The sequence below is a fragment of the Bubalus kerabau genome, chromosome 23, assembly GCF_029407905.1.
Source record: "Bubalus kerabau isolate K-KA32 ecotype Philippines breed swamp buffalo chromosome 23, PCC_UOA_SB_1v2, whole genome shotgun sequence".
NCBI lineage: Eukaryota > Metazoa > Chordata > Mammalia > Artiodactyla > Bovidae > Bubalus > Bubalus kerabau.
The window spans coordinates 29,522,852-29,544,371 of NC_073646.1; the positions used below are offsets into that span (position 1 = coordinate 29,522,852).

General features: G+C 48.5%; 1 protein-coding gene across 3 annotated transcripts in view; it reads left to right on the forward strand.

Moving 5' to 3' along the window:
• The first annotated feature begins 951 nt into the window (after positions 1–951).
• Positions 952–21,520, forward strand: part of CALN1 (calneuron 1) — a 512,378-nt gene continuing 491,809 nt past the window's right edge. For all 3 annotated transcript variants that reach the window (XM_055562459.1, XM_055562457.1, XM_055562458.1), the window contains exon 1: positions 952–1,206. The gene's annotated coding sequence lies outside the window, so the exon portion shown is untranslated. The remainder of the gene's footprint in view (positions 1,207–21,520) is intronic.

Below are 21,520 nucleotides of genomic sequence, written 5' to 3' on the forward strand. Positions count from 1 at the left end.
CCAAATCAAACAAAAATAAAATTAGTATATTCAAAAAAATGTAAATCAGAACCCCAACAAGATCACACTTCACAGTCACAATGATATAACTATTAAGAAAAAAAAATATTGTTGGTGAGAATGTGGAGAATTTGGAACTCATGTACATTGCTGGTGGGAATGTCAAATGGTTCAGTCAATGTGGGAATCACTGGTGATTCCTCAAGAAGTTAAACATATTATTATTATATAACCTAGTGATTTCTCTCTTAGATCTATACACCAAAGAAATGAAAACAGGTCTCAAATACTTGTACCCAATCCCAAAAGGTCCAAATGTCCATCAGTGGATGAATGGATAAACAAATTATGGGTATACATACAATGAAATATTATTTGGTCATAAAAAGGAATGAAGTACTGATACCTGGTACAACAAAGTAGATGAACCTTGAAGACATTATGCCTTGAACCTTGAAGACATTATGAAAGAGACCAGATGCAAAAGGTCACGTATTATATGATTACATTTATATGAAATATCTAGAATAGGCAAATCCATGGAGATTGAACACAGATTGTGGTTGTCAAGGGCTGGGGGTGGGAAGAAATGGGAAGGGTTTCCTTTTGTGATCCATGAAAACATTTTGCAACTAGATAGAGGTGGTGGTTGTATAACATAGTGGATATATTAAATGCTACTGAATTCCTCACTTTAAAAAGGTTAATTTTATGTTGTGTGAATTTTACTTCAATAAAGATATATTTAAAAGAAAAAAAGATTAGAGTGAGACAACAGCCAGTCCCTTAGGACTCTACTCAGGGTGTGTGTAAGAGAGGGTGAGATCCACCCACTCCTGCCTGGGTGGGGTTCTGCAGTTGGCTCCTTAGGTCAGCCCCCTGGGCTTCCCCTGAGTTAAGCTGATCCTCTGGAGGTTTTATCAGGCTCTCTCCAACTCCTCCTCCACCTGTCTGTCTGGCTGGCGAGCCTGGCGGGGATCCAGGGAGCTCGCGGCTCTCTTCTTCCTCTTGGAGCCCGAGCAGCTGGCCTTGCCAGGGTCTGGCATGCCTTCAGTGGGCTCCAAGGGGCCAGGCCAGGGCCAGCTCTGGATTGGGGCTCCCCAGCTCTGCAGACACTGCAAATCCTTTTTCTTAGCGCAGCTGGCAGGATTAGGACCACTTTGGCAGCTCCAGGAAAAGGGATTGAAACCACCTTCCGGGACACAGGTAAGTAAGAGGGTCTGGGCTCTGGGGCCTCACCAAGGGACTAGACTGGCTCTGCACATCTGAGGTAGGTGTGACCCACGCTGATCTCCTTATCTGCGACCCACAAGAGGGCTTGTAGCTGTTCTCTGAGGGTAAAGGTGGGGGACATTTCATGGACATGCTTCTGGCTAACTTCTGCCTGATCTTTAGAGCTTAACACAGACATCACCTTCCGTAGGGAGCCTTCCCAAGTCCTAAGGTGCCCTTTCTCTGTGTCCTCAAAGCATCTTGCACTTCTTACAAAGCATTTTCTGTACTCAATTATAAATATACACTAGACCATGTACTTCCTTGTGGCTGGGTGCCCTCTTCCGGGGGCCCTCTTACCTACATTAGTGACCCAATAGTTGTCTTTGGAGCCTGCTATTGACCTGGGGATGGGGGACTAGTTCCTTCTCTTACTTTGCCAGGCAAGCACTTGTTCACACTTGTGTGCAAACATACCTTCACACGCAACCTCACGGGAAGTTCAGTCTTTTCTTCAATCCATGTCCCTGTGATAAAATCTAAACTATACAGAACTGAGGTGGCAATGGGCTGAGGGGTGAGCATGGTGGCCCCAAACTAAGAGTGTCAAACCCTTGCACCGTGTGAACCAGGTGTCCCCCTGACCAGACTTATGAAAGTTGTTGGTCCCCAAGTGGATGTCCTCTTGGCTGACCAGCTCTCCCACTTGGACCTGTTTCTCATCCTCATTCTACTCTATTTTGCTTTTCTCCTTGCCTGGGTGGGGTCTATTCCCTTGGTTGGGGTGTCCCAGCTCCTCATCAGTATTAAGAGTCCCCATTCATTTTCTTGCTGTTCAGAGTGAGGGGGAGACTTGGAGCCTGGCAGTCAGACAAGAGAAGGGAGGGGACCCTGCCCTCTGGGCGGAAGCTTGCTTTTTCTTTCTGTTCCTCTATGATCATTGCAAACTCTTTTAAACAACAAATCACTTATACTGCAAGTATTTCTCCTGCCCACAGACTTCAGTGATCTACATATAAGATTCATGTCTTCCTGCTAGCATAATTTTTGGACTTTATTATGCTAGAAGAGTGTCTGTCTCTTTCCCAACCTTGACTGTGGCATTACAAAACCCTCTTCTATTGGTGTGGCCTTGAAGAGCTCTGTTTTTAATTTCCACTTCTAATTTTCCCCTAGTTGCAGCAATTAAGGCTGGGGGTGAGAGGAAAGCTATTAATCTTGGTGTGGATAGACACAAACCAGGTCTTAAAGATCAAGTTTTGGGTTGGGAGTAGCCAGGCCCATGGCAGATGCAGGAGGTCATGGATATAGCTTCCCATAGGGGTGAGTAAGACACAGCCCCTAGGCTGTGTTTGGGAGCAGAAGGGCCACTGGAAATTTAAAATGTGGTGTAATAAATCTAAAAGGGGATGTACATGATGCTTATAGAGCACAGAGAATGGGGGCCTAATCTTGTACATGAAGGAAGACTTCCTGGATGAGGTGATGTCTGGGTGGCGCCATGAAGAGCAAATAAAAGTTATCCAGGAGAGTATCCGTCTGCACCCTGATCCCCAAATTCTCTTCTCTCTATCAAGTTCTGAAGACACTAGAGAGACATCTCAGATGCCCTCCTGTGCCTTGTCCAGGATAATTTGGTTTAATAACCTCTGAAGCATTAGCTGGACAGAGGTATCCATGGCTATTTCTCTCTGACCTTAGGAAGATGTGGAGAACTCTAGAGGGATTGGTGGTTCCTGGAAAGCCTTGGTGTTGCCATAGGTGTACCACTCTTGATTTCTTGCCAAGAGATTCTCAGGTATGAGATGGACCCCAGTTTGGGCTGTAGGGTGTTGGTGGCTTCCACCCTCAACACTTCTGCCATGTGATGGTGTCCATCCCAAGGACCAGAACTTTGGAATCCAAGTGAGAGCCGCAAGCCACCCTCATGGTTCTTCCTGTGGTTGAGGAGGGAGCTTGGGATGATGCTCTGACTTGGCTCCAGTGTGTTCTTCCCAAAGCTGGAGTCATTCAGGCTACACTCTTACCTGGGATGGCTGCACTGGAGAGTCTAGAGTGGGCTTTGCTCTGCCAAGTTCAATGAACAATCTCAGATGGCTTAGGAGTAATTAGCTAACGGACTTGGTGGGAACTTGGCTTCATGAAACAGAGGGCAAGATGAAAAAGCCAGGAATATGTGGGATTAGCATGAAGGAATGGGCTAGTAGTGGGATGCTCTTGAGATGGATATGCCTAATATTGCTATTTGGCCACTATTATAACATGAATTCAAGGGAGAGACTCATTTTATTCTTACTACTGTTGAGGGGTCTTGTGGTCTACCTTGGCTGGGGACAATAATATACAAAATAAGGCTGGTGTTTTTATTATTTTGTCAAGTAATATTTTACCTTCTTTGCCCTAGCTTTTAGCTGTGTCCCTGAGTCCAGTTGCATACAGAACCCAATCAAGAGATACCATCTATTCATGGTTGTACAAAGACACAGCAGAGCCCTTGACATCACTGGTTTTCAAGGTGGAAGGGAGACCATATGAGCATTTACCCCTTCTGCACAGTGCCCCTGGGGTAGTGGAGGGTGGGGACAGTTAGCTGTAACCAACAATGAGGCAGGGACTCAGTAAGAGACCAGGTCTGTCCCGTTCCTCACCAATGCAGATTCAGCAGTCTCAGGGCCTGCCATGTTTTTTTCCTTTAGTGATCCTCCACTCCACTGCACTTGTAGTGATCCTCCTGCAGTGATCTTCCTCGTTCCCCTCTGAGCTGTCCTTGGATTCTTGGAGTTCTCCGAGTTTCTAGAAGAAATGGTAGTTGGCTCCAGGTTGGTCTTTAACCAGCCTGTAAATGTGCTAGTTCCTGAACCTGAGAAGGCAGATGAAGGGGGCTCTGGTCTTGACCTCCACAGACAGCCTACCCAAGCAGGTATTGAGCCTTTGTGGCCCAGCCTCTGCCCCTGCTGGCTTGGCAGGTGGGGTGCAAGCATGCTGGATCCTCCAGGAGAGGCTCAGAACCCAATCACTTTAGTGCCTGGTCACAGTTTATAAAGAAGCAGGTGGTGGGAAAGAAAGCTTTTGCCAGGTGCTCATTGGCAATAAATACATTTTCTTGGTGGTGACCCTTGGATAGTGGCATTTGAAAAGATTCTTTGTGTTTTCTGACTTTCAAAGATAAGTGTGCATCAGATGTGTTGAAATTGCATAGGGATTAACAAGGACTCTGGCCAGGGAAGTCTCAGAGTGGCCTGTGGCAGTGAGCTGGACTGAAGTGCGCCACATGGGGGTCTTTGGTTTGGGAAGGGGAGTGGGTACTTTGGGCCATCCTGGAAGCTCCTGATTCATTCCCCACTCAAGCTCCCTTGTAAGGCTCCCACCTCTTGGCCAGAAAAGACCCTGGAGGTAGGACTGGGTAGAGGCCCCTTGTGCCCCTGGCGGGGCTGCCCTTTGCCTGGAGTCTCGCGGCTTGACTGTAGCCCTCTCTCTGCAGGGGGTTTTCTGTGTTTGGAGCCAGGATCCTTGGGCTGTAGACATTGCTCTGCTTCAATTCTGGTCACAGCTAGCATCTGTACACATAGCCTTGTCTGACTGGTTTGTTTTCTTAGAAGCCAATGGTTTCATTGTTGAGTTTGGCATCTGGTCCAGCTATGAGGAAGTTGGGTCTCTGTATGTTGGTAGATGGCCTTGCCAAGTGGCAGCAGTGTGATTTAGGGAGGTGGCACTGATGCACAGATATCCATGGTCCAGAGCACCCTGCAAGGCTGCTCTGTTCCTAGAGGCTTGGACAGGATGGCCAGCTGTGCTGATGCCCAAGGTCAGGTGGACAGAGCAAAACTATCCATCAAGCTGTGAGCCCTTCATCACCTCCAGAAAGTTCACCTGGGGCTGTCTCCCTGCCTCCCCAGGCCACCGTGTTAGCCAGTGAGAGCTTGGGGCCCAGAGTCTGCCCAGGCTGCACCCCTGTGTCTGGACTTAGAGGGGGCTCCTGAGGCCCTGAACCCCTGCCATCTGGGAACAGATTTCACTGATAACTTCTCGTGTGCCCAGTTCATGCTTTGAGTGTGTCATGCCCTCTTATAGGGTGTTTGTGGCACAGGTGTGCCACCCTCTCAACCCTGGAATGGGACAGAGAGAAGGAAGGAGGAGTGAGAGGGGAGCTGGAGAGAGGAATTTGGCTGCTTGGAGAGAACAAAGTAGTCTGCCCATCTGCTAATTTCAAGATCCTCTGAGCCCTCTAACTTCAGGGTGGTGAAGCAGAATTCAGCTACACCAGTGATTAAGGAAAGCAAAGCTCTGTACTCTGTAGTGGGGGATTGGGGTGGGGGGAAAAGCAACATCTGATCCACCATCCACATCCACCAGGTAAATGTGGCCGTGGAGGCTGAGCCATGATGTGTCAGAGAACAGGGCCTAAGAGCTGATCAAGAAGTTAGAGCTGGGACTCAAGAAAAGACTTCAACCAAGACCTTACATTTATGCAGTTGATCCCATGGGCTCACAAAAATCCTGGGGCAGTAAGCTTGGGGATCTGCATCTCTGCTTTATCACCGAGGAATGAGGGGGACGTCTTTTTATCTTCCGGGGAGAAGGCTGTATGTTGACGTTTGGACTTTGGCACTTTTATTTTTTTTTTGGCACTGCATGGCATATGAGATCTTAGTTCCCTGACAGCAGGGATTGGACCTGCACGCCCTGCATTGGAAGGCAGAGTCTTAACCACTGGACCATCAAGGAAGTCCCCTGATTTTGGCACTTTTGTAAGCTAGAGGCTCCAAATCTTGCACACCCATATCCCATACTCGTGGATGCTGTGCCAAGTTGGGACACTGCCTTTAAATTGGGACCCTATGCATGTACTTTGTTTTGATAGCTCTATAGGAGCAGGGGCCTCTGGTTCTTGGACTGGGTGGGTCTAGCCTACTTCTGCTGGCAGGAACATATTGAAACCACTCTAGAAAATTGACTAATGTGCAGAAAATGAGAAAATCAATAAATCATTACTTGTGATTTATTCTAACAAATAAGACAGCAATTTATTTATTTTTTAAAAAGTTATTTATTTATTTGGCTGTGCTGGTCTTCATTGTGGCATGTGGGATCTTTAGCTGTGGCATGTGACCAGGGATTGAACCTGGGCCCCCTGCATTGGGAGCATGGAGTCTTAGCCACTGGACTACCATCCCAAGACAACTATTTGTTTATTGAGCAGACTATCCCTTGATTGTAGGCCGTTAGTGGATCCCAGATTATTGACATTTTATTTGAACTTCATAGATGTGAGTTTTACAAAGTTTCCATTTTACACTAGGGAGCTAAGCTTGTTAATGTGGAAATATATTCGCTAGTTCATTTAAAGTAGAATCTGTACCAGCCCTAAGAATAGGAGGACACCTACGGCTGTTCTTGGGAGACAGTCATGTAGCTATCCAGGGAGGGGATGTTACAGGAGAGGTTGGACCCCCTCTCTGCTGGAGGGAAGGTGGGAGGAAAGGTGATCCTTGGTAGAAGTTTTCCAGAGAGGGTGACATCAGGGTAGGGCTTTGATGGATAAGTAGGAGTTCACTAAGGCAGCAAAGAAGGACATTCCAGGCTGGAGAAATAGCTGCACTAAGCCTCGATGCATGAGGCTGGCCTCTTCTGGGAGTTGCAAGTGGTTTCATGTGGCTGGAGCCAATTGATGTCTGTTAGGAGGAGGCTGCGGAGAAGGCAATGGCACCCCAATCCATTACTCTTGCCTGGAAAATCCCATGGACAGAGGAGCCTGGTAGGCTGCAGTCCATGGGGTCGAGAAGAGTCAGACACGACTGAGCGACTTCACTTTCATGCATTGGAGAAGGAAATGGCAACCCACTCCAGTGTTCTTGCCTGGAGAATCCCAGGGATGGGGGAGCCTGGTGGGCTGCTGTCTATGGTGTCGCACAGAGTCGGACACGACTGAAGCGACTTAGCAGCAGCAGCCGCAGGAGGAGGGGGCTGGGAGGAGATGAGAGGGGATGAAAGGTAGATTGGTGTCAGCAGTTGACAAAGGGCCTTTTAGGTAGATCAAGAAGTTTGGTTTTATCTCAAACACCACGAGTAACAAATGTTTTGTATTCTGGACCCATTGACTACCTGTGCTCTGATTGTCAAGCCTTGTTCACGTTTTCTTCATTGCTGACTTGGATTGTACAGCAGATTCCTTAGCTATTGCATATTGATGGACAGTTTTTAAAGGGACTTCTCACCATGTAACGATCCAGCTTAGCCCTGCAGCAGCTTTCCCTTCCCTGACTGTGAAGCCTGCAGGCTTCATGGGAGTCCCTTGCTTACTTGCCTCTCCCTCTGACTACACACCAGTGCCTCTGCTTGGTCAGTGTTGGCATCCTCCTTGCCTGTGCCTGGTGCCTTAGAGCCTTTTCTGTCTGTCGAGAGCCATCCCTCCCCTGTCACAACATCAACCTGAAGGGTCCTCCAGGTCCCTCCTCAGGAGCCTTCCCCTATTCCCACAGATATGTTGGTCCTCAGATGAAAGCAGGCGATCGCCCTGGGTGTTTCTTGTTCTTTGCTTTTGTTCCCTTTTGCGGTTGGTATTTGTCTTTCTCAAGCTTCTGGGCTCCCCAAAGGCTGGGCTGCGTCTACGCTGTCTGCCCCCATATCTCCAGTGCCTTGCAGGACACTGGGCGTCATTGGTGAATGGAGGAAAGGAGAGGGATTCATTTAGAAATTTCTTGTAGGACAACAGCTGAGAGAGAAAAGGGCTTGCATGGCGTTGCTGCATTGGGAGTGGAGAGGGACGGCTGCACAGACCCATATCTCCAGGGTAGTACACGCTGACCATGCTGGAGTGGCATCCTGGGAGAGTGGGCAGAGGTCAAGATGATGTGATGGACTGCAAAAACAGTTTTCCTCCTTTCCTCACATTTTCACCCCTGCCCGTAGAAGAGGAATAATTCTGTCTTGCTCTCTGTTCTCAGATCAGACCCCCAAGGGGATGAAATGAGAGATGAATTAAGGCTCTCCAATTCCCTAATAGCCTACATCACTCAAGTTCCAAAATATTAGTGAAACATACTAAGATTCACCCAATGCACCTAACATAGTCAAACAGGAGGCAGAACAATTGTGTAAGTTACCCCAAGTCCTGGGCTGACATTCAGTTCCATTCTGAGGTTGACTTCCTAAGTTGCCCTGAAGTATCTTTTATTTTGAATTCAGTAGATCTAACATTAGACCAGCAGTATTTTCTCTTCTTTTTGATATCTGCAAATTTGGTGTAATAAATGACAAATATGTAACATAAGGCTGTGCTTGTGGGCTCCAGCATGAAGAACGCTCTTAGAACTTTCTTCCTTCTCTTGTAATTTCTTTTAACCTACAAATGTTAACACTGATTTCCAAAATGTGTGCTGTGTGCCAGAATGTTCAGACTCTGACTTGGACATGACTATCAGAACACTCCAATTTGGGATCTCCAAGGAAAATTCCTGTCCAGTCAGGAAAACAAAACCACACTAGATATTTCAAACAGATGGTATTTAACACAGAGGATTAGTTACACAGGAACTGGAAAGCTGAAACAGTCCAAGAATTAATCACTGCGAGAACAGCTACCATCTCTAGGGCTGGGGAACACAAGAGAAGAGGTGGTCTTACCTGTACTAAGGGGGGCCCTGACGGAGGCATCAACCCAGCAGGACCACAGGCAAGGGGACATGGGAGTGGGGAGGAGTGGGGTAGGGTGGATGGCTAGTGGTCTGATTGCAGTGGAGCAGGACCCAGCTGCTGATACCTCTGTGGGGCCAGCAAAGCTGGTGCTAGACCTTTGAAGGGATGCAGTGAGGTCTGGTCTTAGCAGGAACAAAGAAATCTGGGGGCGGGAGCCATCTCTCTGCATTTTCTCCCTCCTGGCTTTTTTTTATCTACTCCTGGCTTTCTCATCTCCCTTGAGTCCTCCTTTGGCTGAACAAACTGGAAGCCAGGGGCCAGGGGTGCCTGGTGACAGTGGTCTTGAGAGCCAAGTCCCAGAATGGCAGAGCGTCTGCAGCTGGCCTGTGCAGAGGGGCCAGGGTGAATAACCAGATTCACAAAAGCAGATTTGGGGCCAGGCCAGTTTCAAGGCTCCATGGAATCATTCCCACTGTCTACAGAGTGAGGCTTCCTGAATGGTATTCTGATAAGCTTATCTTGCAGAAGTCAGATAAAGTTAAGCTTCTGCAGCTAGTAATGAAGAGACTGGACTTTCCCATTTGTCAATCACTGGAGAAAAGGCAGGTCATCATTTGCAGCAAAGGGATAGAAATGGTGGACCTCAGACTGGTGGAATGGGGGGGCCACCCTTCTTTCTAGACCATGGTCTCTTCTGTTTGGACTTGGAGGGGTGAGCATCATCACGAGGCACTTCCCCGTGGTGGGGGCTGGGATGACCTCCCCTCCTAAGGGCCAGCTGGGGGCAGTGGCAGAGCTCGGCCCTGGGGGCCTAGCTTCCTGTCTGGGTTCATAGCCCTTTGTTCCTGGGGAAGACATGAACTGTTGGCATTTGGCATCACAGGGCACCCAGGGCCATGAGGCTGTCAAGGTGTAGTATGGTCCGGGGGGAGAGTACCTGGGGTTCCCTGAGTGAGGGTATGGAGGCCACCGTTCCTCCCATGGAAGCACTCTCTTTGTTGCCAATCTCAAAAATGTAGGACTTAATCTTATTCATGAAAACTGGGAAAGAGACCCTCAAGAATTGCTAGTAGGAGGCTGTCCCCTCCAGTGCTTTTTTATTGTGTGGTTTCTTGAGTTTCTTGGTTTCTAGAGCTGCTGCACCAGCTCTATTGACAACAGAGGCCACCAACCTCAGAGGTGTCCTGAGGTGTCAAAAGGCTCTGGGGCTGTGAGTCCGGGGGAACCCTCTTTGTGCTAGGCACACATTCCCTACCTCATTCCCCAACCCTGACCTCTCTGCTTTTCTTGCTTGCTCTCTTTCAAGGAGAGAGAAACTGCCATATGCACATCTCCCTGGAGGATGGAGACAGGAAGTTATGTGAAATTGCTATCTGCATGGGAGATATAGCAGGGTCTTTGCTGGGACCAGGGTTTATATTGCCAGGGGGCTTAAGGGAGTGGAGTCTGAGGGTGAGAAGAGGGTGCTGGGCAGGGGCACAGTGGGAGCAAAGAGACTGGCTGGACTGGTGGGCGAGCCTGGAACTGTCAGTGGTCTTACCTGAGCTGCAGCTGGAATTGCAAGTGGTCTCTTCCTGACCTTGGCCAGCAAGAGCTGGCTCCGGGCAGGACCTCTGGCTCAGAGGAGAGGCTGTGATCAGGAGAGTGTGTCCACCCCACTCCATCCCTCATTAACTCGAAGGCCCTTGGAGATAACTCCACACAGCGTTCTCGAGATTTTTTTAGTGGATGCCCTCTGCAGTGTGCCATCCCTATCCACCAAGTAGATGTGGTCCAGCTTGGTGTTTGGATAGCGGAGCTTGCTTTCTGAGAGTCCACATGGCTCCCTCTTTGCTTGCCCTCTCTGGGAAGCGTGCTGCTGGCTCGGTTTAACCTGGTCATTTTGCAGATGAGAAAATCCAGGCTCAGGATGAGGAGAGGGTCACACCTGTGCTTGTGGCAGAGCTGGGCGGGGTCTGATGTTCACCCCATCCAGCAGCTCAGGTCCCCCCATCTCCAAGAGCTGGGCCCTGAGTTTGCTGAGCTCCAGTTGGCTGGATGTCTTTGGACTGCTTACTGGGGGAAAGTGGTATTAAAAATATTGCACAAGGTGCTACTATATTGGCTGAAGTATCACAGAGAAAATCAACTATATCAACTATTGTAAGGATGCCAAGCCCAGGATAGGTGAGTGTGAGGATGAAACTGTGAGGTCTTATCCAAGGTGAGGCTTCACAAACAGACAGTAGAAGTGGGTGGAGAGAGGCTGTATGACTAGAGGGGCTTTAGGGCTCATGGTCTTGAACTGACACTCTCCCTGACACAGAGCTCTGCTCCCCAAAAGGCAGCACGTGGTAGGGACCCCCAACCTTGTACCCTACTACCTTGCCCCAGGCTCCCTCTGTATTACAACTATTTCCCTTGTTGATCTGCCTGTAAAATACAGGTATAGGGACAGGATGTCTGACTCACTGCAGGTCATGGGTCTTTGTACCTGGGTGTCTGGAAGATGGGCATGTGTGTGTACTTGGACAGGCATGTATGGACCTGGGCAGGTGTGTGTGTACCTGGGCAGGCACGTATGTGTACCCGGGAAGGCATGTGTGTACATGGACAGATATGTGTGTACCTGGGCGGACGTGTGTACATGTGCAGGTATGTGTGTGTGTACATGAGCAGGCATGCATGTGTACATGGACAGATATGTGTATTCACGAGCAGGGTGTGTGTGTGCAGCATACACGGTGGCTGTCACCAAGCGGTCCTCTCAGGAGGGACACACACAGCAGAGCCAATGCTGCTCGCTTCTCTGGCACTGTCCCTCCAGTCCCACGTCTGGAGAGGGGGTTCCTCCAGGCACCTGCACACCAGGAGCCCAGCCCTTCTCCCCGGGCTGGGAGACCGTGTGTAGGACGTGGCACTCACTCGGATGGGCAGCAGCCTGGGTCCACAGTCCTGCAGTTCTGATACAGGCCACGTAGCCCATGACCCCCTGGGGTTCCTGGCTGCACCTCTCCACCTTCATTGCTCCACTCCCTTGCTGAAGAGAGAGGTTCTGCAGGAAACTGTTCCGGCAGCCGGGCGCAGCGGCCGGAGCAGCAGCAAAGGCGGCAGCAGGAGCAGCACCGGCACCCTCCAAATTGGGACTCTAGCCCTTTAAATCTGCTCAGTTACCAAAAAAGAAGAGGCATCAGACCCTGTTAATTAAAGCTCGCCCTGGTCCATCATTCTGAGGAGCTGCAGTGCTCCGCTTCTTCCTGATGGCTTAGAGATTCTCCTTAACTCCCAGCCATGGATCTTGGAGAATTTCCCCCGAGATCAGCAGGAGGTATGATCCTTGTCAATGGCACTCTGGGGCTTGTGTGGCTCTAAATCAATAACACAACTGACTGCATGGACGCTGCCTGGCCCCCCTTTCTTTCCCGCTTCCCCTCTGCCTCTCCAATTTCCCAGCTTGTGTTTAGTTGAGACAAATCAAGTTTTCATGGGTTTTGGAGGAAGGGGAGGGGCCGGGGTCTGGAGGGAACTCCCAATGTGTTTGTTCTGGCCCTGGCTTCACCTAGCTGCCCAAGTGGCTTGGGGGAGCCAGGGAACGTGTTTCTTCAAGCTCGGGCTGCTGCCAAACCACTTCCTGCCTGGCTGGGTCCCCTCCCTTGGGTCAGCATGAAAAGGGCATAAGCCTGACTTTGACTTGCTTCTTAAATCGATGACCTGCCACTCTCTGTCAGTCTGACGATGGTCGTGCCCCAGTGTTATCGGAAAACTCATTGCATAGAACTTTCTCTCTGTACATTGTCCCGGCAGGAACACCATGCTGGCACCTCCCGTCCCCTTTACTCTAGATGCTGCTCGATTAAAACGCTTGCTGTAGGATTTCAGGAATTCGTAACCCTTTCCCTGTGCCTTTTGAGGAAACTCACTTCTTGCTGAGGCTAAGGTTCTGTGGCAAAGAGTTGTTTTTCTTCAGGAATATGCTGTAGGCTGGCAGAGAGAGGGAGGAGATTTATCTTCTTTTCCATTGCATTTTGTAAATTGTACTTGGGCCCAGAGAACATCTATCTGCAAATCCTTCATTGATTTGCTTTCGCCCCCACGGCTTCCTTCTGGGTGAAACACTCTTCTCGAGTTGTACCCGAAGGAAAGGTTTCCTCTTAATCAGCTTGACACGACTTCACAGTTGTCCCTGAAAGCCAGGCCCTTGAGGAGGGAACCATTTCCATTGTCCTGGGTACCAGTCCCCGGGAACCCAAAACATCGGGTCCCTGTGCCTTGAGAGGAGGCTTGCAAGCCCTAACCCAGGAAAGTAGCTTAGGAGACAGAGCACTTTTACTGATGTTTCTAGGGGCTTTTACACACTCTGGATGGTAAATGCTGCTGTTCAAGTCTTGAGAGGGATCGGGGCCAAAATATAGCTCATATGGGAGTGGGGATTCCCACCCCCCATCAAAGTCATTCCCTGCAGAGTCGCCAACTGTTTACACTGACAGTAGTTATAGCATGTGCAATGAAATCCTTTCCGATCCCCCAGCAAAGGATGGGAACTTTCTCTGGGTGGACGGTGTGGAAGTCAGCATCTCTGCCTCCCAGAGACTGGGGTTGCAGTATGATTTGTATTCTCAGGATAATAAAACCCTCAGCCATGGCAGCAACACTCTGGTTAGGAGAGACTATTCAGAGCCTACAAGTGAAGCCCTTGATATGGAATTCCTAATCACTGTGCCCATTGTGGATTTGGGTAATAATTTGGAGGTTCTGAGGGAGGCATCCAGGAAGAGATGCTTCCTGTAAACTAAAAGCCACCTGGGAAGCAGGATGAAGTTGGGGGGAGCCCTCGAGGGGTTTGGTACCCCCTTCCTGGCTTTGCTTTCAGCTGGTCTGTTTACGGTGTGGCTGAGGGTTGGGCTCTCACCTGGCCTTGGGATGCTAGGTGGGACTGTGGTCATGGCAAGGAGAGTACTTTGCTGAGCTCAAAGACAGAGGTTCCAACCTGGGTGCTCCTCATGCAGTGATGGGTTATTCTTCCTGCCCTTCTCCCTTCACCCCCTTGAGGCCTAATGGTCATAGGCCCTCTGCCTCCCCAGGCCTGATTGCCCAAGGGTCAGCACCCTTCTTCCTCCACTTTCTGCTGCTGCTCCTGCTAAGTCGCTTCAGTCTTGAGCCAAAAGAACGTGGGCTTCACAGAATCCCTCCCAGGGCAGGCAGAGGCCTGAATGGATGTCACTAGACATGTCCTTGGACAGGCCAGGCCTATTAACAAAAAGTAAATAGTCAGTTCCTTTGAACCAGTTTTTCTTTTCAGCTTAATGATGTGTGTATGTGAATGTGTGTGCCTGTGTATTTTAAAATTTATTGGATGGCTGCTGGCTTTCAAGAAGCTATAAAGAGGTCCCAGTGGAGTTTGTTTAGACCTGGCAGCTTCGTAGAGTTCTGTGGTCCATGGGTAGTCATTTAATGGCCTTGGCGGGCTCTCTATTACCAGGGTGATGGAGCGGAAAGGATGGGAACCTCAGCTCCACTGCTTACTAGCATGTGGCCTGGGCCAGTTACCTAGTGAGCTTCAGTTTCTTCATCTGTGATACAGTAAAGTTGTCAGGATTCAATGGAATAATTTAGCTAAGGTCTGAGAACACAGCAGGAACACAAGAAATCTTTTCTTTCCTTCCAATGAAGGCAGCCGCCTTCAGTTAAAAAGCTGTATCACAAAGGATGTGTGCTGTGCTGTGCTAAGTTGCTTCAGTCGTGTCTGACTCTTTGTGACCTTATGACCCGTAACCCACCAGGCTCTTCTGTCCATGTGATTCTCCAGGCAAGAATACGGGAGTGGGTTGCCATGCCCTCCTCCAGGGGATCTTCCTGACCCAGCAATAGAACTCACCTCCGTTACATCTCCTGCATTGGCAGGCGGGTTCTTTACCACTGGCGCCACCTGGGAAGCCCATCACAAAGGACAGAACTATTTAAATGGCTCCAGTGGCTCCTTACCTGACTGCTGGCCCATGCGTTCTCTGAGGGCAGGGACGACCTTGTCTGTGCCATCAGGGGGCCTGGAGTGGCCCTGAAATTACATGAAAGTTTACTGAACAAACACACGATGGTCTGTGGACCTGTAACCTTCAGTATAGGTGATCTTTTAACAGTGAAGTTAAACCACCGCTCACTCAATTTACTTAAGAGATGCAGCAGAGTCTGGCACATCAAAAAACACTGTGACTGTCATAAATTGGGACTCAAATATGTCCTTTTGTAGGGAAATCTGAACTGTCATACAAAATATCTCCTGTAGTAGGACCTGGAGCAGGAGCCCGTGGACTCCAGGCATGTCCTGGAAACCATTCTGCTTGCTGAGTGTTGAAGTCATCTCTGCCTCCTTTCATCATGGGCCACCCCTTCTCTGTCATGTTTGAAGAAGAGGCTCTGAAAAGGGAAACTCGCTCTGTCACTCTGGTGTGAAGAACAAGTCAATTAATAGATCCGTAGTTCATCAATGAGTTGATCTGTATGTTGATAGTGCCTATTGGGAAGAGTCGTTTTTTAAAAATATTTGTTTATTTAGCTGTGCCGTGTCTTAGTTGCAGCACACGGGACCTTCCTTGTGGCCCAAGGTCTTTTCTCTAGTTGTGGCTTACAGGCTCAGTGGTTGTGCAGCCCAAGGGCTTCTCTCTAGTTGCAGGCTCAGGAGTTGTGCTGCATGGCATGAGGGATCTTAGTTCTCCAACCAGGGATCGAACCTGCGTGCCCTGCATTGGGAGGTGTACTCTTAACCACTGGACCACCAAGTAAGTTCCTGGGGAGAGTCACTGATTTAATAAATTGTTGTCAAAAATAATAGTAATAGTAATAATAACTGATATCACCACCTAACATTCACCGAGGGCATCAATCCCTGGGTGATAGGTCCTCTGCTCTCAAGTAGGGGGCAGACAAATGGGCAAAGTGGTATCCATGCAGGTGGTGCAGGCTATGAGAGGGGGGAGCCTGGGAGACCACGGCAGAGGGGCTTGCCCTGACTCGGGCTCAGGCCACTTATTTACATGACCCCCAAAGTGAGTCCCCAGAGAGGTGGCTTTGGAAGAGCATTCTTGGCAGAGGAGGTGACATATGCAAAGGCCAGAGGTAGAAGAGGCTCTGGGATGGTGGTGGTGGGTGATCCCATCTGGCCGTGTTCTGAGGGCCAGGTGGTGAGAGAGGAGGCTGGAGAGGTGGACAGGAACCACACCGCAAAAGGCCTTGGGTACCTGCAAAGGAGGGGACTTTATTCTAAAGGAGATAAGAAAAAGAACCACTTGGGAAAACAGAATTCAACCAGTGTGTATTGAGCACCAAGCGTATACCAAGTTGTGTTCTAGGCAACGGTTGATACAGCAGTTAACAAACCAGACTGAAAGCCCTGCTTTTGTGAAACTTTCAGCCATCGGAAAAGACAACAAATAAGCAACAGAAAGGTGAATTGTAAATTGTAAATAGCATGTTCTGGAGAGAAACAGAGCTGGAGAGAAGGAGGTTAGCGTCCAGGGAGAGTGCTGGGCCTGGGGGTGTGTGATCCTAAACAGGATATGGGGAGAAAGTGGTATTGGGCTCTTGATGGAGTCATCAGAACTTGGGGTCTGACTTTTTTTTCTGGCCACGCCCTGTAGCACATGGGATCTTAGTTCCCCAACAAGGCATTGAACCCATGCCCTCTGCTACGGGAGCTCAATGTCTTAACAACCAGACCATCCAGGATATCCCTGGGCTCTGACTTTGAGTGAGATGGGAAATTTGTGCTGGGTTCTGAGCAGAGGAGAGACATTTTAAAAATGATTCGTCTAACTATTGTGTTGGGAAATGATGGGGAGCAAGGGAAGCTGGAAGACAAGCTGGAAGGGGATTACCAAACCCCAGTGGGAAGGGGACGTTGCCTGGACAGGAGTTAACAGTGGACATGTGCAAACTGTTAGGATTCTTGATTTTTTTTTTTTAAGGACGAAGACCATGAGATTTGCTGATGGACTGGATAGTTGTGTGAGATAAAGAGATGAGTCAAGGATGATTCAAGCTTCTTTGGCCTCCAATGAGGATGGCTGTGGGTGGAGCAGGTTTGGGAAAAGATCAGGAGTTGGTGTTTCTTCTGCTAACTTTTCGACGTCTGTCGAACATCCCAGCAGAGATGTTGAGTGGGCTGCCCTGAGTTCACAGAAGGGATCTGGGCTGGATGCAGCATGGGGAGCCATGAATCCAGATGGTATTTAAAGCTGTTGAGATCATCAGGAGACTGATTACAGATGGAGAGGACTCAGGCCTGAATTCTGAGATGTTACAACCATTTACAGGTTAAAGAGAAGAGATGAAACCAGTCACAGAGATAGAAGAAGAGGTGTCTCTTCTGTTTAAGACAATTCAGCCCCTTCCTGTAGTCTATCTCCTCTAGTCTCCCGGGAGCAAGGCTCATAGATCACTTTCCCCATTTTCAACTTGTCTTTTTCTCTTGGCTTCTTCCCAACACGCTTAGAAACCTGCTCAGGTCTCTTTCATCTTAAAAAGAACCTTTCTTGACTCCTAAGATCTCCATTTATTTTTGCCCTATTTTTCTCTTTTCCTTTACACATAGACTTTTCTTTCTTTCAGCGTTAATCGAATAACTACTATATGCCAGGCATGAAGGATGTAGAGACAAAAAATAGACTTTCTCCACCTGAAAGAAGATCTATTCATTTCTACTTTGCCTACTTTCATAGAGCATTTTGGATAGCATTTTGGTAGTGGATATATAGTGAAATAGAAAATACCTAAATCAGAAACTAAGGACAAACATTTTGTACTAAGGAGGATACAGTTTAGAAGAGCAGGATCAGAAAAAGATAGACTGCACAATTAAAGGTCAAAGGGTTGTATAAAAATATAACTGAGGGACTTCCCTGGCCACCCAGCAGTTAGAATTTTACACTTCCACTGCAGGGGGCATGGGTTCAATTCCTGGTTGGGGAACTAAGATCCAGCATGCCACACAGTACAAAAAAAAGAATATAATTGAGCCACCAATCTGATAAGAACTTCTGGTCAGAAAAAAGGAAAATGGGCCAACAAGTACCTACTGGCACAGGGAACTATACTGAACATCTTGTAATAAGCTATAATGGAAAAGGATCTTAAAAAGGATATATATTTGCATCATTTTGCTCTACACCTGAAACTAACATAATATTGTAAATCAGCTACATTTCAATTTTTAAAAAAAGAAAAATGGGAAATTCTTAAAATATTTACTGAAGAACAATATATATGCCCAAAGTTCTCATGTCATTATTTAGGAGGCTTCATACATTTTTACCAGCTGAACACACTATCTAAGCAGCACTCAGATCAAGAACTAGGACAGTGTTCACACCCCAGACTCCCCCTCTCTCCACAGGGACTGACATTGTCGATTTGCCTGCTTCAGACTCTTTTGGGAATTGCTTCTTGAGTTTTATTGTCCATGAGGTAGACAATGAAGGAAAAGGGAAATTTTCTGGCATTTAGTTCTAAAAGAATATTTTCTTCTGGGATTTCATTTAAGGGACACTGAAAAAATTGGATAGACTATACCTTGTCTATTTCCATAGCATATTTTGGATACTATTAACTTACATGTATGTATGTACTGAAATATATACACACATATAAATGTATAAAAATATAAAAATTTAAATTAAGGATACTGAAGTTCAAAGGGTGGCAGTTATTTAGCATCAGGAGGCAGAACCTGGAGAGGAAGGGCTGCCATGGATATGAGCGAGGCCAGGGAGCAACACTCTGATTCGGAAAGTAGGAGGCACCCGGCACAGTTCCTAGTTTCCTGGAAGCCAGACTGAGGGAGGTCACTGGAGCTGACCTCTGGTGACATGATGGCTTTGAGTGGAGACTGCTGTTCCGAGGGGGTGTATTCTCATGGGGAGGAGAGAGAGGGTGGCAGATAGAGGGAGTCGCAAAACCTCAGAAAGCATTATGTTTACTTCTTAATAGAATGGGAGAGGCTTAATCATGTTCTCAGGGAAATAGATGGCCAAGAGACAGAGGAAAGAGATGAAAGGGAGAGCAAAGAAAATTAAAGGAGCAAGGACCAGGCTAAATTCTCCTGGTGCACATGTGCAGACACACACACACTCACACACTCAGCTTGACCTGGTTTATCCCTCTTTCACTTTTTCTGGTCAACGACTCCTCTTCTTGCCATTGTTCTCCTTTGTTTTGAAGATGAGATGCTTTAGCAACCACATACCCCTGTGGGGGCTGTAGGATGTGATCCACTTAGGCTTCTCCCTGAAGTGAGGGGCACTGTGGGGCACCTGCTGGGCTTCATTTCAGCCATCTGTCCCAGGATGTCAGGGCTGCCTTAGCGAGTGTCCAGTCTGTGTCCTTATTTTTCCAAATGAGGAGACTAAGGCCTATGTTTTCCTGGCAGCATAGAGATAACAGTGCTGAGCTCACCCCAGATCTCTGGATTGCTGGATCACAGCTTCAATGGGCATTTCCAGAACATTCCCTCTTGATCTCTCAAACTTGAGTATTTCTCAAATCCCAGCATGCATCAAAATCACCTGGGGGTTCATTAAGACACAGACTCTCTGAGCCCCACCCTCAGAGTGTCAGATTAGGTAGGACTGAGGTGGAGCTGAGAATTTGGTTGTCTAACAGCTTCCCAGGTGATGCACAGGTGCTGGTCTGGGGAAGCACTGAGAACCTGGCTGGGGAGGTGCTGTGGGCAGGGAAGGCAGGGAAGGAAGCTAGATCTGGTTCCTAGGAGGTTTTCTTTTGGTCTGATCTCATTTTCCTCAGGTCAGGCCTGAATTGGGAGGGGAGGAGGATGGCCCACTGCCAGCCCCAAGAAGATGTGCCACCAAAAGAGCCAAGGAATGCGGTGGGGCAGCCTGTGTGCTCTGAGACAAATCCCAGAGGAGTCAGGTCATCCTTAAATACAGCACAGTCCAGGCTAGTCCATCCCTCCTGCCCGTCCTTCCCTGGGGAACAGAAACACAGGGAAACCCGCAGCTTGGACCCAGGTCACAGTGTACTCCCAGCCTTCTGAGAGCTGCTTCCCCTCCCTGATGCCCAGGGGAGGGACGAATGCCTCGCTGGGTGTGACCCAAGGTTTCCCTCCTCGTATTCCATTATCTTGGCTCTCAGAGCATATGTCAAGTGGATTCTGTGTCTCTGGCAGGTTATTACGCACTGAATTAGTGTGGTGAAATAAAAACTATAATAAAGCTGTACTAGACCCTTAAATTGTTAAAATTTATTATAAAACGTGCATAGTTATTAACTGATTTTCGCCTGTGTGCGTTTGGCTGGCGCCCGAAGCCAGAGAAGATGAAAAGTGACTCTGTCAAAGGGAGGCTGAGAGTTGGCTCCTGGAATTCTCCGGAGAGTCCCAGTGGGGCAGCAAATTCACAGATTCACAGAGAGCACGGCTCGCCTCTCGCTGATGGCTGCTGCCCTTCCCCGGTGGTGCCCAGGGCTCTCTGGGACTTCAGGTCACGCTTCCATGGGAGGGCAGCCCATCTGTCCACTTCACAGGGGTCCCGGGGAGGCCGAGGGAGCCGTGGATACTCTGGCCCGGTGTCTCACCATTGTTTATGCTCAGGAGGCCTGGGTTCTTCCCCATCTTTAATCCTGGGATGGAATGGAAAGCTGCTGCCTGTGGACTTCTACCACATTCTCTCCTGCCATATCCTTAGGCATTTTTTGAGAACCTAATCAAGGGGCCAAATTTTCCTCTGCTCAGCTAAGGCTTTTTCCCAGTGATTCCATCACCACCTGTGCTGTCTGGGTCTTACAAGCATTCTTCAGAAATGAGATGAGGGTGTTTTCTCTGCTGCTCAATTCTATGGGAAGCAGGAGGACAAGGTTTCCTCTGTTTCAGAGAAAGATGCTCCCTCGAGACCTTAGGATGGAGTTGGGGATCCCTGATTTCCACTGTGCATTTTGAACCAACTCCCAGGTTTCCTTTTTATTTTTTTTTTAAATTTTTGACTGCATCCATCAGCATGTGGGGCCTTAACCCCCCCATAAGAACCATGCCCCCCTGCGATGGAAGACAGAGTCTTAACCATTGGACCACTGGGGAAGTCCTCTAGGTTGCTGTCTTGATCCTGGCTCCAACCCACTAAGAGGTGCTTTTGAGCCGATGGCGGCATCCTCATTGGTTTTTAGCCTTGGGTTCTTATTGCCAACTCGAGACCAGCTAGACTGTAAATTCACCTGAACCCAGAGACACCTCTGCCTGAGAAAAAGTGAAAAAGAAAAGCTCAGAGTGTTTTCAAACTGCCAAGACTGAGAGTTTTCTTGTATCTCTGCTATGGGTCTCATCAACCCACTGTTTCTTTGTGGATTTCCACCCATAACATACCAGGAACCACATGCACCATCATGGAATCCTGGGGGGATTAGGCCCTGAGTTTAGGGGGCCCCCAGCTTTGCTATGATCTGTGTACTCCATGGTGAGCTGAAAAACCCAGGGCTAGTATGGGAGTTCTCCTTGTTTTTACAGTCCCTCTGGGAGAAGTTTTTCTCCAGCCTGTTTCTGTTTATTCCTGTGCGTATAACTGATGCCTAAGCCTCAGAGCTCACCCTCATATTAAAAGCCGGGGAGGCCCAGTGATGGTGTTTCTGCTTTCCTGTGAATATACTGCTGTTGTTGGGACACTAGTGTTGTGGGGTTTTTTTGACCCTAGGTCAC